General features: G+C 47.8%; 1 protein-coding gene across 14 annotated transcripts in view; it reads left to right on the forward strand.

The window, feature by feature from the left end:
* ANKRD11 (ankyrin repeat domain containing 11) overlaps positions 1–12074 on the forward strand; it is a 166037-nt gene that overhangs the window by 60460 nt on the left and 93503 nt on the right. For all 14 annotated transcript variants that reach the window (XM_068528192.1, XM_068528181.1, XM_068528183.1 and 11 more), the window contains exon 2: positions 5611–5692. The gene's annotated coding sequence lies outside the window, so the exon portion shown is untranslated. The remainder of the gene's footprint in view (positions 1–5610; positions 5693–12074) is intronic.

Raw genomic sequence — 12074 nt, forward strand, 5'->3', positions numbered from 1 at the left:
TTTCTCCACACCCTCTCCAGCATTTGTTGTTTGTAGATTTTCTGATGATGCCCATTCTAACTGGTGTGAGGTGATACCTCATTGTCGTTTTGATTTGCATTTCTCTGATAACTAGTGATGTTGAGCAGCTTTTCATGTGCTTCTTGGCCATCTGTATGTCTTCTTTGGAGAGATGTCTATTTAGGTCTTCTGCCCATTTTTTGATTGGGTTGTTTGTTTTTTTAGTATTGAGCTGCATGAGCTGTTTATATATTTTGGAGATTAATCCTTTGTCCGTTGATTCGTTTGCAAATATTTTCTCCCATTCTGAGGGTTGTCTTTTCATCTTGTTTATGGTTTCCTTTGCTGTGCCAAAGCTTTTAAGTTTCATTAGGTCCCATTTGTTTATTTTTGGTTTTATTTCCATTACTCTAGGAGGTGGATCAAAAAAGATCTTGCTGTGATTTATGTCAAGGAGTGTTCTTCCTATGTTTTCCTCTAAGAGTTTTATAGTGTCCACCTTACATTTAGGTCTCCAATCCATTTTGAGTGTATTTTAGTGTATGGTGTTAGGGAGTGTTCTAATTTCATTCTTTTACATGTAGCTGTCCAGTTTTCCCAACACCACTTATTGAAGAGACTGTCTTTTCTCCATTGTATATCCTTGCCTTCTTTGTCATAGATTAGTTGACCTTAGGTGCTTGGGTTTATCTCTGGCTTTCTGTCTTGTTCCATTGATCTATGTTTCTGTTTTTGTGCCAGTACCATATTGTGTTTTTTTTTTTATTTAATTAATTTATTTATTTATTTATGGCTGTGTTGGGTCTTCGTTTCTGTGCGAGGGCCTTCTCTAGTTGTGGCAAGCGGGGGCCACTCTTCATCATGGTGTGCAGGCCTCTCAATATCGCGGCCTCTCTTATTGCGGAGCACAGGCTCCAGACGCACAGGCTCAGTAGTTGTGGCTCACGGGCCCAGTTGCTCCGCGGCATGTGGGATCTTCCCAGACCAGGGCTCGAACCCGTGTTCCCTGCATTGGCAGGCAGATTCTCAACCACTGCGCCACCAGGGAAGCCCTACGATATTGTCTTGATTACTGTAGCTTTGTAGTATAGTCTGAAGTCAGGGAGTCTGATTCCTCCAGCTCCGTTCTTTACCCTCAAGACTGCTTTGGCTATTCGGGATCTTTTGTGTCTCCATACAAATTTTAAGATTTTTTGTTCTAATTCCGTAAAAAATGCCTTTGGTAATTTGATAGGGATTGCATTGAATCTGTAGATTGCTTTGGGTAGTATAGTCATGTTCACAGTATTGATTCTTCCAATCCAAGAACATGGTATATCTCTCCATCTGTTGGTATCATCTTTAATTTCTTTCATCAGGGTCTTATAGTTTTCTGCATACAGGTCTTTTGTCTCCCTAGGTAGGTTTATTCCTAGGTATTTTATTCTTTTTGTTGCAATGGTAAATGGGAGTGTTTCCTTAATTTCTCGTTCAGATTTTTCATCATTAGTGTATAGGAATGCAAGAGATTTCTATGCATAAATTTTGTATCCTGCAACTTTACCAGATTCATTGATTAGCTCTAGTAGTTTTCTGGTGGCATCTTTAGGATTCTCTATGTATAGTATCATGTCATCTGCAAACAGAGACAGTTTTACTTCTTCTTTTCCAATTTGTATTCCTTTTATTTCTTTTTCTTCTCTGATTGCCGTGGCTAGGACTTCCAAAACTATGTTGAATAATAGCAGTGAGAGTGGAAATCCTTGTCTTGTTCCTGATCTTAGAGGAAATGCTTTCAGTTTTTCACCATTGAGAATGATATTTGCTGTGGGTTTGTTGTATATGGGCTTTATTATGTTGAGGCAAGTTCCCTCTATGCCCACTTTCTGGAGAGATTGTATCATAAATGGGTGTTGAATTTTGTCAAAAGCTTTTTCTGCATCTATTGAGTTGATCATATGGTTTTTATTCTTCAATTTGTTAATATGGTGTATCACATTGATTGATTTGCATATATTGAAGAATCCTTGCATCCCTGGGATAAATCCCACTTGATCATGGTGTATGATCCTTTTAATGTGTTGTTGGATTCTGTTTGCTAGTATTTTGTTGAGGATTTTTGCATCTATATTCATCAGTGATATTGGGCTGTAATTTTCTTTTTTTGTAGTATCTTTGTCTGGTTTTGGTATCAGGGTGATGGTGGCCTCATAGAATGAGTTTGGGAGTGTTCCTTCCTCTGCAATTTTTTGGAAGAGTTTGAGAAGGATGGGTGTTAGCTCTTCTCTAAATGTGTGATAGAATTCACCTGTGAAGCCATCTGGTCCTGGACTTTTGTTTGTTGGAAGATTTTTAATGACAGTTTCAATTTCATTACTTGTGATTGGTCTGTTCATATTTTCTATTTCTTCCTGGTTCAGTTTTAGAAGGTTATACCTTTCTCAGAATTTGTCCTTTTTTTTTTTTTTTTTTTTTTTGATCACCCTTTTAGGGAATAAAACTGGCAACTCAGGAGTAATAGACATTTCAGCTATGTCTTCCTTGCCTGCTCTCAAAAAACCTTTCACGGAACTTTTGTAGATCTGTAAGTTGCAAGCGTCTGAGATGTTTAAAGGAAAGCGTTGATGACACTTGGTTGTGGCTGTGAGGACCTGGGCCAGCTTTGGGAGAGGCGGTGTGGGCTCCTTCTTGGGGAGGGCTGCCCTCGTAACTATCTTGTCTCCCAGCACAGACACAGGGCTTTCCCACTTGTTCAGGTCGTCTGTAATTTCTTTCACGAGTATTTTGTGGGTTTTCAGTGTACGTCTTGCATCTCTTTGGTTAAATCCATTCCTAGATATTTTTTTTTGATGCTGTTGTAAATGATGTTGTTTTCTTAATTTCTCTTTCAGAATGTTCACTGCTGGCATGTTAGAAGTACCTCTGATTTTGCACATTGATCTTGTGTCCTGCAGCCTTGCTCCGCTGCACTCATTTGTTAGCTCTCACGGTTTCTTGTAGATTCTCTAGGGTTTTATATTCTTTTTTTAAAAAAATATTTTTTTATTTATTTTTTGGCTGCGTCGGGTCTTAGCTGCGGCATGCAGGATCTTTCCTTGAGGCACGAGGGCTTAGTTGCCCCAGGGCATGTGGGATCTTAGTTTTCTGACCAGGGATCGAACTGGCGCCCCCTGCGTTGCAAGACGGATTCTTAACCACTGGACCACCAGGGAAGTTTCTGTGTTCCTTTTTTGTTTGTTTGTTTTTAGCACCTTTAATTATTTATTTATTTATTTATTTATTTATTTATTTATTTGGCTGTGTTGGGTCTTCGTTTCTGTGCGAGGGCTTCCTCTAGTTGCGGCAAGCGGGGGCCACTCTTCATTGCGGTGCGCGGGCCTCTCCCGTTGCGGAGCACAGGCTCCAGACGCGCAGGCTCAGTAATTGTGGCTCATGGGCCTAGTTGCTCCGCAGCACGTGGGATCTTCCCAGACCAGGGCTCGAACACGTGTCCCCTGCGTTGGCAGGCAGATTCTCAACCACTGCGCCACCAGGGAAGCCCTGGAGGTGGGAGCGAGCTTGATGGGATTGTGGAAAAATGGGTGTGAATGGAATAATACTGGTTTGTTTTATTCTTGGGATCTCACAGTTCTCTTGGAAGATTACGGTTCTCTTCAGTCTGTTTTCTTCAGGACCCTGCAATGTCACTGTGTTCATATGGCCAGGCCGCAGGCTTACTTGATTGATTGATTTAATTTCGGGAATGTAGCTCTTTAGAGAGGCTTTTCAATAAAAGCTCTTCTTTTTATAATGCTTTTGGAAGATTGTATACTGTGCCATTTGCTTTTCTTTTGATACTGTACTTTGGGTTTACTTTCAAATAGTTGAAATTGCTACATTTTGATGTAAAAATATTTGATGGATGAAAAGATGTTTTTAGTTGTCTCTGTGCCTTTAAACTCCTAGTTTTGAATGATGGAAATAAATTATTTCAATTAATGACAAAATGGAAGGCTGCGCAGTTACACAGTCCCGGGAGCGGGCATGGCCCTCTCATCCTCCTCTCCGGTCCCTGTCAGGGCAGCAGAGGGGACGAGGTCGCTGCTGGACCTGGGGAAGACTCACGGTGTAAACGTGAGAACCAGCTCTCCAGGCCCCGGGCCCTGGCCTGCCTGGCTTGAGCAGTGTTGCTGAGACTTCGGGTGTGCTTCCTGGTTGGTATCCACCCCACCCCCACTTCCAAGAGGAACCGTTATTTTGAGATTTATAGTTTATGATTATTTGCTTTTCATTGATTTTTTTTTTTTAAGATTTATTTATTTTTGGCCGCATTGCGTCTTCGTTGCTGTGCGCAGGCTTTCTCTAGTTGCAGCGAGGGGGGGCTACTCTACTTTGTGGTGCGCGGGCTTCTCATTGCAGTGGCTTCTCACTGCGGAGCACGGGGTTTAGCTCGCGGACTTCACTAGTTGTGGCTCGCAGGCTCAGTAGTTGTGGCTCGCGGGCTCTAGAGCACAGGCTCAGTAGCTGGGGTGCACGGGCTTTGTTGCTCTGCGGCATGTGGAATCTTCCCGGACCAGGGCTTGAACCCGTGTCCCCTGCGTTGGCAGGCGGATTCTGAATCACTGCACCACCAGGGAAGTCCTTTTTTATTGATTTTTACTGTATACATAGTAAATCGAATATATTAAGTTTCATGTACTTTTGAAAGACACATATATTCAATATATTCCTCTGAGACCTTTCCTCACTCGTTGTTACGGCTTTTGAGATTCGCTTATGTTGATACATGTAGCTGCAGCTTACTCGTGAGTAAGGGGGTTGTTTGCCCGTGGCTGGCCTGCCCACGAGGCCCCTGTGTGCAGCCACCCCCAGACGATATCTCTTAGTCATGTTGACGAAGTGTGCCAGCCCTTGTGGGGCCGCCCCAAACCTCCGGTTTCTCCTGCCATGGACGCTGGAGGCACGTCTCCGACCTGGGATCCCGGGAAGCTCATGTGGTCTGAATTATGGTCCTTTGCCTTTGAGGATGGATCCCTAGGTGATTGGAGAGAGGAGTGGAGTGGACACAGGGTGGCCGGGAGCGGGCCCATCCGGGCGCCGCAGGAGCACCGCCTGAGGCTGGGAGAGGGCCTCCAGGCAGAGCGAGGCGGCCGGGCCAGCCGTCGGGGCTTTGTGAGCCAAAAGGAGAGTTCACATTTTACTCTGAGTGTGATGGGGGTCCGTAGAAGATACAAATGCATAACTTCGACAAAGGTTTACTGTCAAACTCCAAGTAAGGTGAAAGTCTGTGGACGGCCCTTCCAGGACCCCAGTCCTCAAGCCCCTTCTCTGGGGAGAATGACTGGCCCATCGGAGTGTTCTTCCCTTAACTGGGCCTCTTTGGGCGCTGCTGTCCAGGAACCATGATCAAGAACAGAGACTTCCACCTGGGTAGCGTCCTCCCACAAACCACCAGGTGTGAGTGCCTCTCCTGGCGTCCTCTCCCTTTACAGCCCAAACCAGCCAGCCAGACATCCTAAAAACCTCTTGCTTGTCTGGAGTTCCGTGAGGTAAAGGAAGGTTGTAGTGTGGTCCAAATGGAGAGAGACTGACATAAAAAGAACTGAGTAGAAATTATTATTTACATGAGCTAACTTTACTCTCTTCTTTCAGAATACCCTCAGCGCTGCTCTGGGACACGCCTCTGTTGGATTTAATTTACAGTCATCAACCTCGGCTTCTAACGATGGACTCGGTAAATATTTTATTGTATTGCCTCTCTCATCAGTTTGTGTTATTTTCATTGGTTTGTAAAAAGTATCAAAATATTTCTTAAGTCTTCACATTGGTTTTCTTGGGCTTGATAGAGTTTTGGCTAAGTGTTTTGGATTTTGTCCTGGATTTCACTTAAACGAGGGTGCTTCAGGGCGGTAGTGAGCTGTGTGGTGTCCCAGCGAGAGGAGTTCTATGGACAAATTAAGACAGGTTGGCAGCCTGGTCTGTGAAAGAAGTTGGTTTCTTGTCAACTTCTGCTGTCTTACTGGCTCTGTCCCCAAGTGGTCTGGAGCCCGTAGGACCTGCTTGTGGTGCCTGTTTCGTGCTCTGGGCGTGTCGCACACACGCCGTCTGAGAACTGTCCCTCCTCTGGGGGAGCAGGGTGCCTGCCTGTGCTCTGCTCTGTGTCCCGTGTGTGGGCCAGCTGGTAGCCACACGTGGTTTTCCTGAAGTCCGAGGCCAGCGTGTGTGGTTGGTGGGTGTGGAGTGGGCTCCTGGCTCGTTTGCCCTGAGCCTTGCCTCCCGCCGGGAATTCCTCGCACGGCTGTGGCCGGAGGGGCAGCCGCCCTCCTGCAGCCTGGGGCCTGACTGGCACTCGTTGCTCTAGGACAGAGCCCTCCTCCCCGGGACACGTTGGAAAGAAAACTCTTGGCTCCTTTGCGTGTTTCCTACCTTGGCCAGGTATTAGTTAGTGTTTTAAAGCAAACAGTGCCAAAGTGTATTTTCTATTTTGTGTTGTTTCTAGCAGACAGGAAAGAAGCCTTTCCTGCTACTTAATCTCACAGACCCCGTCCTCTATCTCAGTCGTCATTGTATCCGGCCACTTTGAAATGCACCTGGCTGGCCTCTTTGACTTGAGGAAGTGTTTCCTTGGAAATGGGGGTGAGGTATGATGGAAAGAGATCTTAGTCTGCACGGTAGTCTGGGGTTAGAAAGAAGCCAGCCCGGCCAGTGGGGTGTGGTGGTGAGGGGCCGTGGTGGGCCCTGTAGCATGCTGGGAGCGCTCCCACGGCCGTCTTCTAGGATGAGCCCATGCATTCAGCTTGGGTGTCACGGCCGTGGGGCAGCCATTGAGAGACTCAGCCCAGCAGGGGGTGAGCTGGGCGTGGAGGGGCAGCCAGGCCCACCCACACTGCAGGCTGGAGCCTGGCCTTTGTTTGGAAACGGTAACATTGGCCTTAATTTATAACAAGGAAAAACAACATGCTGCTTAAACTAGGTTATGAACAGGCATTTGGTGATCCCTGATTAAAAGGAAACAAGTTATCAGCAGCTCTGCTGGCAGATTCTGGGGCTGGCCCACTTCTTCTGGCGGATTGTGAGCAGTAGGTGTGTTAATATTTGGGAGGTTTTCTGACGTGTGAAGGGCTGGCTCTGACGGTAAATCCCATGGCAGTAATCCACGGTGTCTCATGCCGTTTATCACTTTGTGAACCGTCAACTTTCAGTTCATATTGATTATAATTGTCTTTAAAAAATCCACAGTGTATGGAAGGAATAGAGATAAAGGTGCTACTGTGACTGATCACCAGGGAGGCCACCTCCCGGGTCCGGGGCCTGCATGTGTGGGCACAGGTGCCGGGGTCTGCGATCCGTGACCTTTCCTGGCATCAAAAGGCACAAATATAAAAACAGAATAATTTTGCAGGCTCTCTAATAATTTTCATTGTTATTTATATCATTCATTATTTTTAATTTTCATTTTGACCACGTAAGGTGGAATATGAACCATTTAGATCACATCTGAGATCACTTTTTCTGACAGAGGTGGGCTTGTTAAAGATCCTTCAGTGCACACTGCTGTGCTCTCCCATCTGGCCCTGCCCTAAGGTGATCCAGGTGTGGCTGTGGCTCCAGGGTCCGTGAGGGGGCGGGCCGATGCCAGCTCTGGACAGTGGGCCCAGGTCCTGCGGGGCCTCGGCTCCTCCCCTGTGAGAGATTTCCCTAGAGCTTCAGTGACACTGTTTATGGAGGTAAAGCTCGATGAAAATAGAAGCTTTACGATAATTAGATTTAGTCTTTGTTTTCCTTTCTCTAGCATAAAACACTGGTTTCACCTGATGGCTGGTGTAATTCTCACTGTGTTAACATCTTTCTTGGTAAAGCGCAAGGGTCGGGGGAGAGATGAGCCTGAAATGGCTCTCGGTGGCACGGGTTCCGCCAGGGTTCGGTGCGGGTGTGGCTGCCGCCGCCGAGGGTTGTCAGCAGCAGGGACCCCAGGGCAGCGCAGGGTGGTACAGTTGCTTCCTGTGGACAGGAGTTCTGAGTTATGTTTCCAGAAACAGAGTGGCTTCTGGAAGTGGCTGTTAGAGTAATAAAGGCAGTGTGTCTATCGGAATGGAGGCTTGGATCTAATGGTTTACGTTTTTAATTGAACACTTCCATAAAAAATAGAAAAGCAATCATTTTCTATAATTGAAGTACAGTTGATGTGTAGTATATAAAACTTATGTAGTAAGTCACAGGTGTACAATATAGTGATACTCAAATTTAAACGTTATACTACATTACAGTTACTGCAGAGTGATCACTTTTGACTTGGCTAGGGTGTGCAGAGCAGCGACACGCCCTGTCTGTGGCATCCTGGCACTCGGAGCAGGCTGTGCTCACTGTGGAGCTGTGAGCACGGGAACTGCAGGTCTTGTTAGCGGCAGAACCAAGTCCCTCTCCACCTGCTGTCCGGATGTGGGCTGGGGGGGGTGGGCGAGGGCGTCCTGTGCCTGGGGCCCCTCATGACGGGGAATGTGTTGCCGTCTGGTGATGCAGCTCTTCTGGGCAGGTCTCTTCGTGCCCCTCATATGGTAGGAGTGGCGATTTGCTGACCCTGCCACCACCCGGCTAGTGGTCGGCCACTAGTGACTGTGGCACTTCACAGTCACAGCACACGTGGCTGGGGGGGCTTCCGTCTTGTGCCTTGGCTGCAGGGCGGAAGGCTGGGTTGGATTTGCAGGTGGTAAGAAGCTTGTAGATCCTAATGCTAATGATACGTTTGCCTTTTTAACAAAGATATTTGTCAGGATTTAAAAATAGATAACAAAGCACACTTTTGCTTCTTTCTCTAAGAAATATGTCTAGCTAATTACACCAATAAAACTTATGTATTCCGGATTTTTGAGTATAGTAAATTCTTATTGTAATTTTAGAGTTCTGGGGAATATTCATTGGCTAGGCGCTCTTAAAATACAAAGTGTGGAATATTAGATGCCATTTAAATTAGATTTCATTAAATGCATGCTTTTTGTTCATATAAAAATTGGCAGTTGTGTTCACACACCTCCCCAGAAAGCTCTCGCTCTCCCCACCACAGCCCTTGTTGGTCAGTAGGACTTGGGTCCTTTTGTTCCAGGACATTAGAGTTGCCTGGAGAGTGCACATGCCCAAGAACAGGGTTTGGAATATAGGCAGGGCAGAGCAGAAGGGGGGGGGTCTGAGCCCAGGCTGTGCCCCAGCTCCTTTCCCTCTGGAAGTTTCTAGCTGAACTGGCCTCTGGGCTCTGGTACCCCAGCTGTGCTGGGCAGGAAGGCATGTGGAGATTCTGCTTGCTACTGGAAGGGTTTGTCGGCTGTTTGTAGCACCTCATTTGTTGCTTATAATATTGCCATTATTTTCCTTCCATCGTTAGCTACAGGGATCCTCATGGAGCCAGTGTTCATTTTATTTTTTTACTTATTTTTTATGTTTTTATTTTTCTGGCTGCACCGCGAGGCTTGCGGAATCTCAGTTCCCGGACCAGGGCTTGAACCTGGGCCACGGCAGTGAAAATGCTGAATCCTAACCACTAGACCACCAGGGAACTCCCCATTTTATTTTTAATACCTTCAAATTTTAAAAGCTGGCTAAAGGGATTTCCTCCAAGTTTTATATTTGAGGGTGAAGAGATTTGCCTGTATCTGGCTCAGAGCAGAGCTCCACAGGTTCTGTTAAAACTGAGCTGAACTTGACTGCTGGACCAACCTGAAACCCCACCTTCCCTCCTGCTCCTTGCTGTGCCTCAGGGGGCGAGGGCTCTGTGCAGTTGTGGATGTTGGCTGCGGGGAGTTCCCGTGCAGCCCACTTGGATCTTGGTGGGAGGAAGAGGAAGGCAGGGGAAAGGCGATGCAGGGGGCTGCGGGCCGGTGGGCTGTTCTGTGGGGTCGACCAGGACAGAATCAGGGAGGCGCCTTCATGGCTTGGCCTTGTGCACTCTAGATTAGGTACCTTTTTTTTTTTTTTTTTTTTAATTTTTATTGGGGTATAGTTGATATACAATGTTGTGTTAGTTTCTGCTGTACAGCAAAGTGAATCAGTTATACATATACATATCCATTCTTTTTTAGATTCTATTTCCGTATAGGTCATTACAGAGTACTGAGTAGAGCTCCCGGTGTTATACGGTAGGTCCTTATTAGTTATCTATTTTATATGTAGTACTGTGTGTATATCATAGAATACGTACCTTGATCATTATTTGTGTTGCCCGTTGGGAATAGGGATTTGGGTATTCTTAGTGCCAAAAAAAGAAAGGTGATGGTGAGGTTTGCGGTGTACTGTGTTCTGAGAGTGAGAATACGGGGTTTGGTCCGGCAGGATCATCTGCACCATCTCATGGTTGCCACTGAGGCTCCCCCAAGCTGTGTGGGGGACCCTGCAGATGGAGCTGAGGGCTGGCCAGGGTAGCGAGTTTGAAAGGGGAGCAGAGCAGCGGTCTGGTCCCTGGCCCAGGGCGGGGCAGAGTCTGCTCCCATGGCCCTGGATGTGTACACGGCCATGGCCCAGGGCAGCGTGGGCCCCAGGGCTTGCCGGCAGGAAGGCAGGGAAGGCAGTGCACACGCGCCTCCCGTCTCAGCCCCGTGCCCGCTCCCTGCTTCTGTCCACGCAGAGGCCCTGGGGCGGGAGCCGGAGCCCAGGGGAGGAAGGAAGGGAACAAGAATGGGGTCTTGGGGAATCGCATGGCACTTACCGTTTCTGACTTTGTGGACCTTTTGTGAATGGGCAGTTTGCTTATTGGAAGAAAGAAACCCCGGGGCCCTCATCCACCTCAGAGGGCGTTGTCACACGTGAAGACCGGGGCCGCCGTCTGGATCCTGGGTGTTTGTGGGGGCGGGGCTGGGAACTGTGTGGGCAGCGCATCTGCATCTGGTTTGAGGACCCACCGTCTGATCCCAGCACATCCTTCACAAGTCCTCTTGTCCATTTTCTCCATCTCCTGGTTGTGGTCAACCTCTGTTTAAAATTTGTTCTTGTGAATTTTTTTTTTAATTAATTAATTTATTTGGCTGCGTTGGGTCTTTGTTGCTGCGCGTGGGCTTTCTCTAGTTGAGGCGAGCGGGGGCTACTCTTCACTGAGGTGCGCGGGCTTCTCATTGCGGTAGCTTCTCTTGTTTCGGAGCATGGGCTCTAGAGCGCAGGCTCAGTAGTTGTGGTTCACGGGCTCAGCAGTTGTGGCTCGTGGGCTCTAGAGCACAGGCTCAGTAGTTGTGCTGCACGGGCTTAGCTGCTCTGCGGCATGTGGGATCTTCCCGGACTAGGGCTCGAACCCGTGTCCCCTGCTTTGCCAGGCGGATTCTTAACCGCTGCGCCACCAGGGAAGCCCCTTTTCTTGTTAATTTTTTGAACAAGGATTGTTTTTAGATTTTGAATTTTCCTGTTCTTCTGAAAAGTTTACCACCTAGCTCACCCACCCGTGCCCTCCACCCCCGTGTATTTTCATCTTGGCCTCGGGCAGAGTGGTGATGTATGGAGGAGCTGCAGGAAGCCCGGGCCCCGCCCTCGTGTTTGGGGGAGGGGTCGCTGGCAGAGCGTGTGTGAGTTGGGTGCTGGAGCCCGTGGAGCTGGGCTTTATTGCAGCCCGGTCTCACGCTAGCATCTCAGATGCAGTCTTTGGGCTTGAGGCCCATGGAGGTAGATGGGTCGGGGGTAGGACAGAGGTTTGCAGCCAAACCTGGGGTGGTACAGCTGCGAATGCTCAACCCTCTTTTGAGCATTTTTTATGGGAAAAGCTATAATCAGGTGTGTAAGCTCATCTAACCTCCTTAAGCTAACACCTCACTTTTCAAAGAAAAAGTCCCTTTTCTTTGTGTTTGAGGCTCTTCTTTTTACCCTGCCCCGCAGGACGTCTCTCGGGCATTCTAGTGACGGCTGCTCTTCTAGGTCTGTGTGCAGAGGGTCTCTGGGTGGCCCCTGTCTTCACGTGTGACAGCGCCCTCTGAGGTGGATGAGGGCCCCGGGGTTTCTTTCTTCCAATAAGCAAACTACCCATTCACAAAAGGTCCACAAAGTCAGAAACGGTAAGTGCCATGCGATTCCCCAAGACCCCATTCTTGTTCCCTTCCTTCCTCCTCTGTTCTCCGGCTCCCGCCCCAGGGCCTCTGCGTGGACAGAAG

This window comes from Eschrichtius robustus, chromosome 19 (genome assembly GCF_028021215.1).
Source record: "Eschrichtius robustus isolate mEscRob2 chromosome 19, mEscRob2.pri, whole genome shotgun sequence".
Classification (NCBI taxonomy): Eukaryota; Metazoa; Chordata; class Mammalia; order Artiodactyla; family Eschrichtiidae; genus Eschrichtius; species Eschrichtius robustus.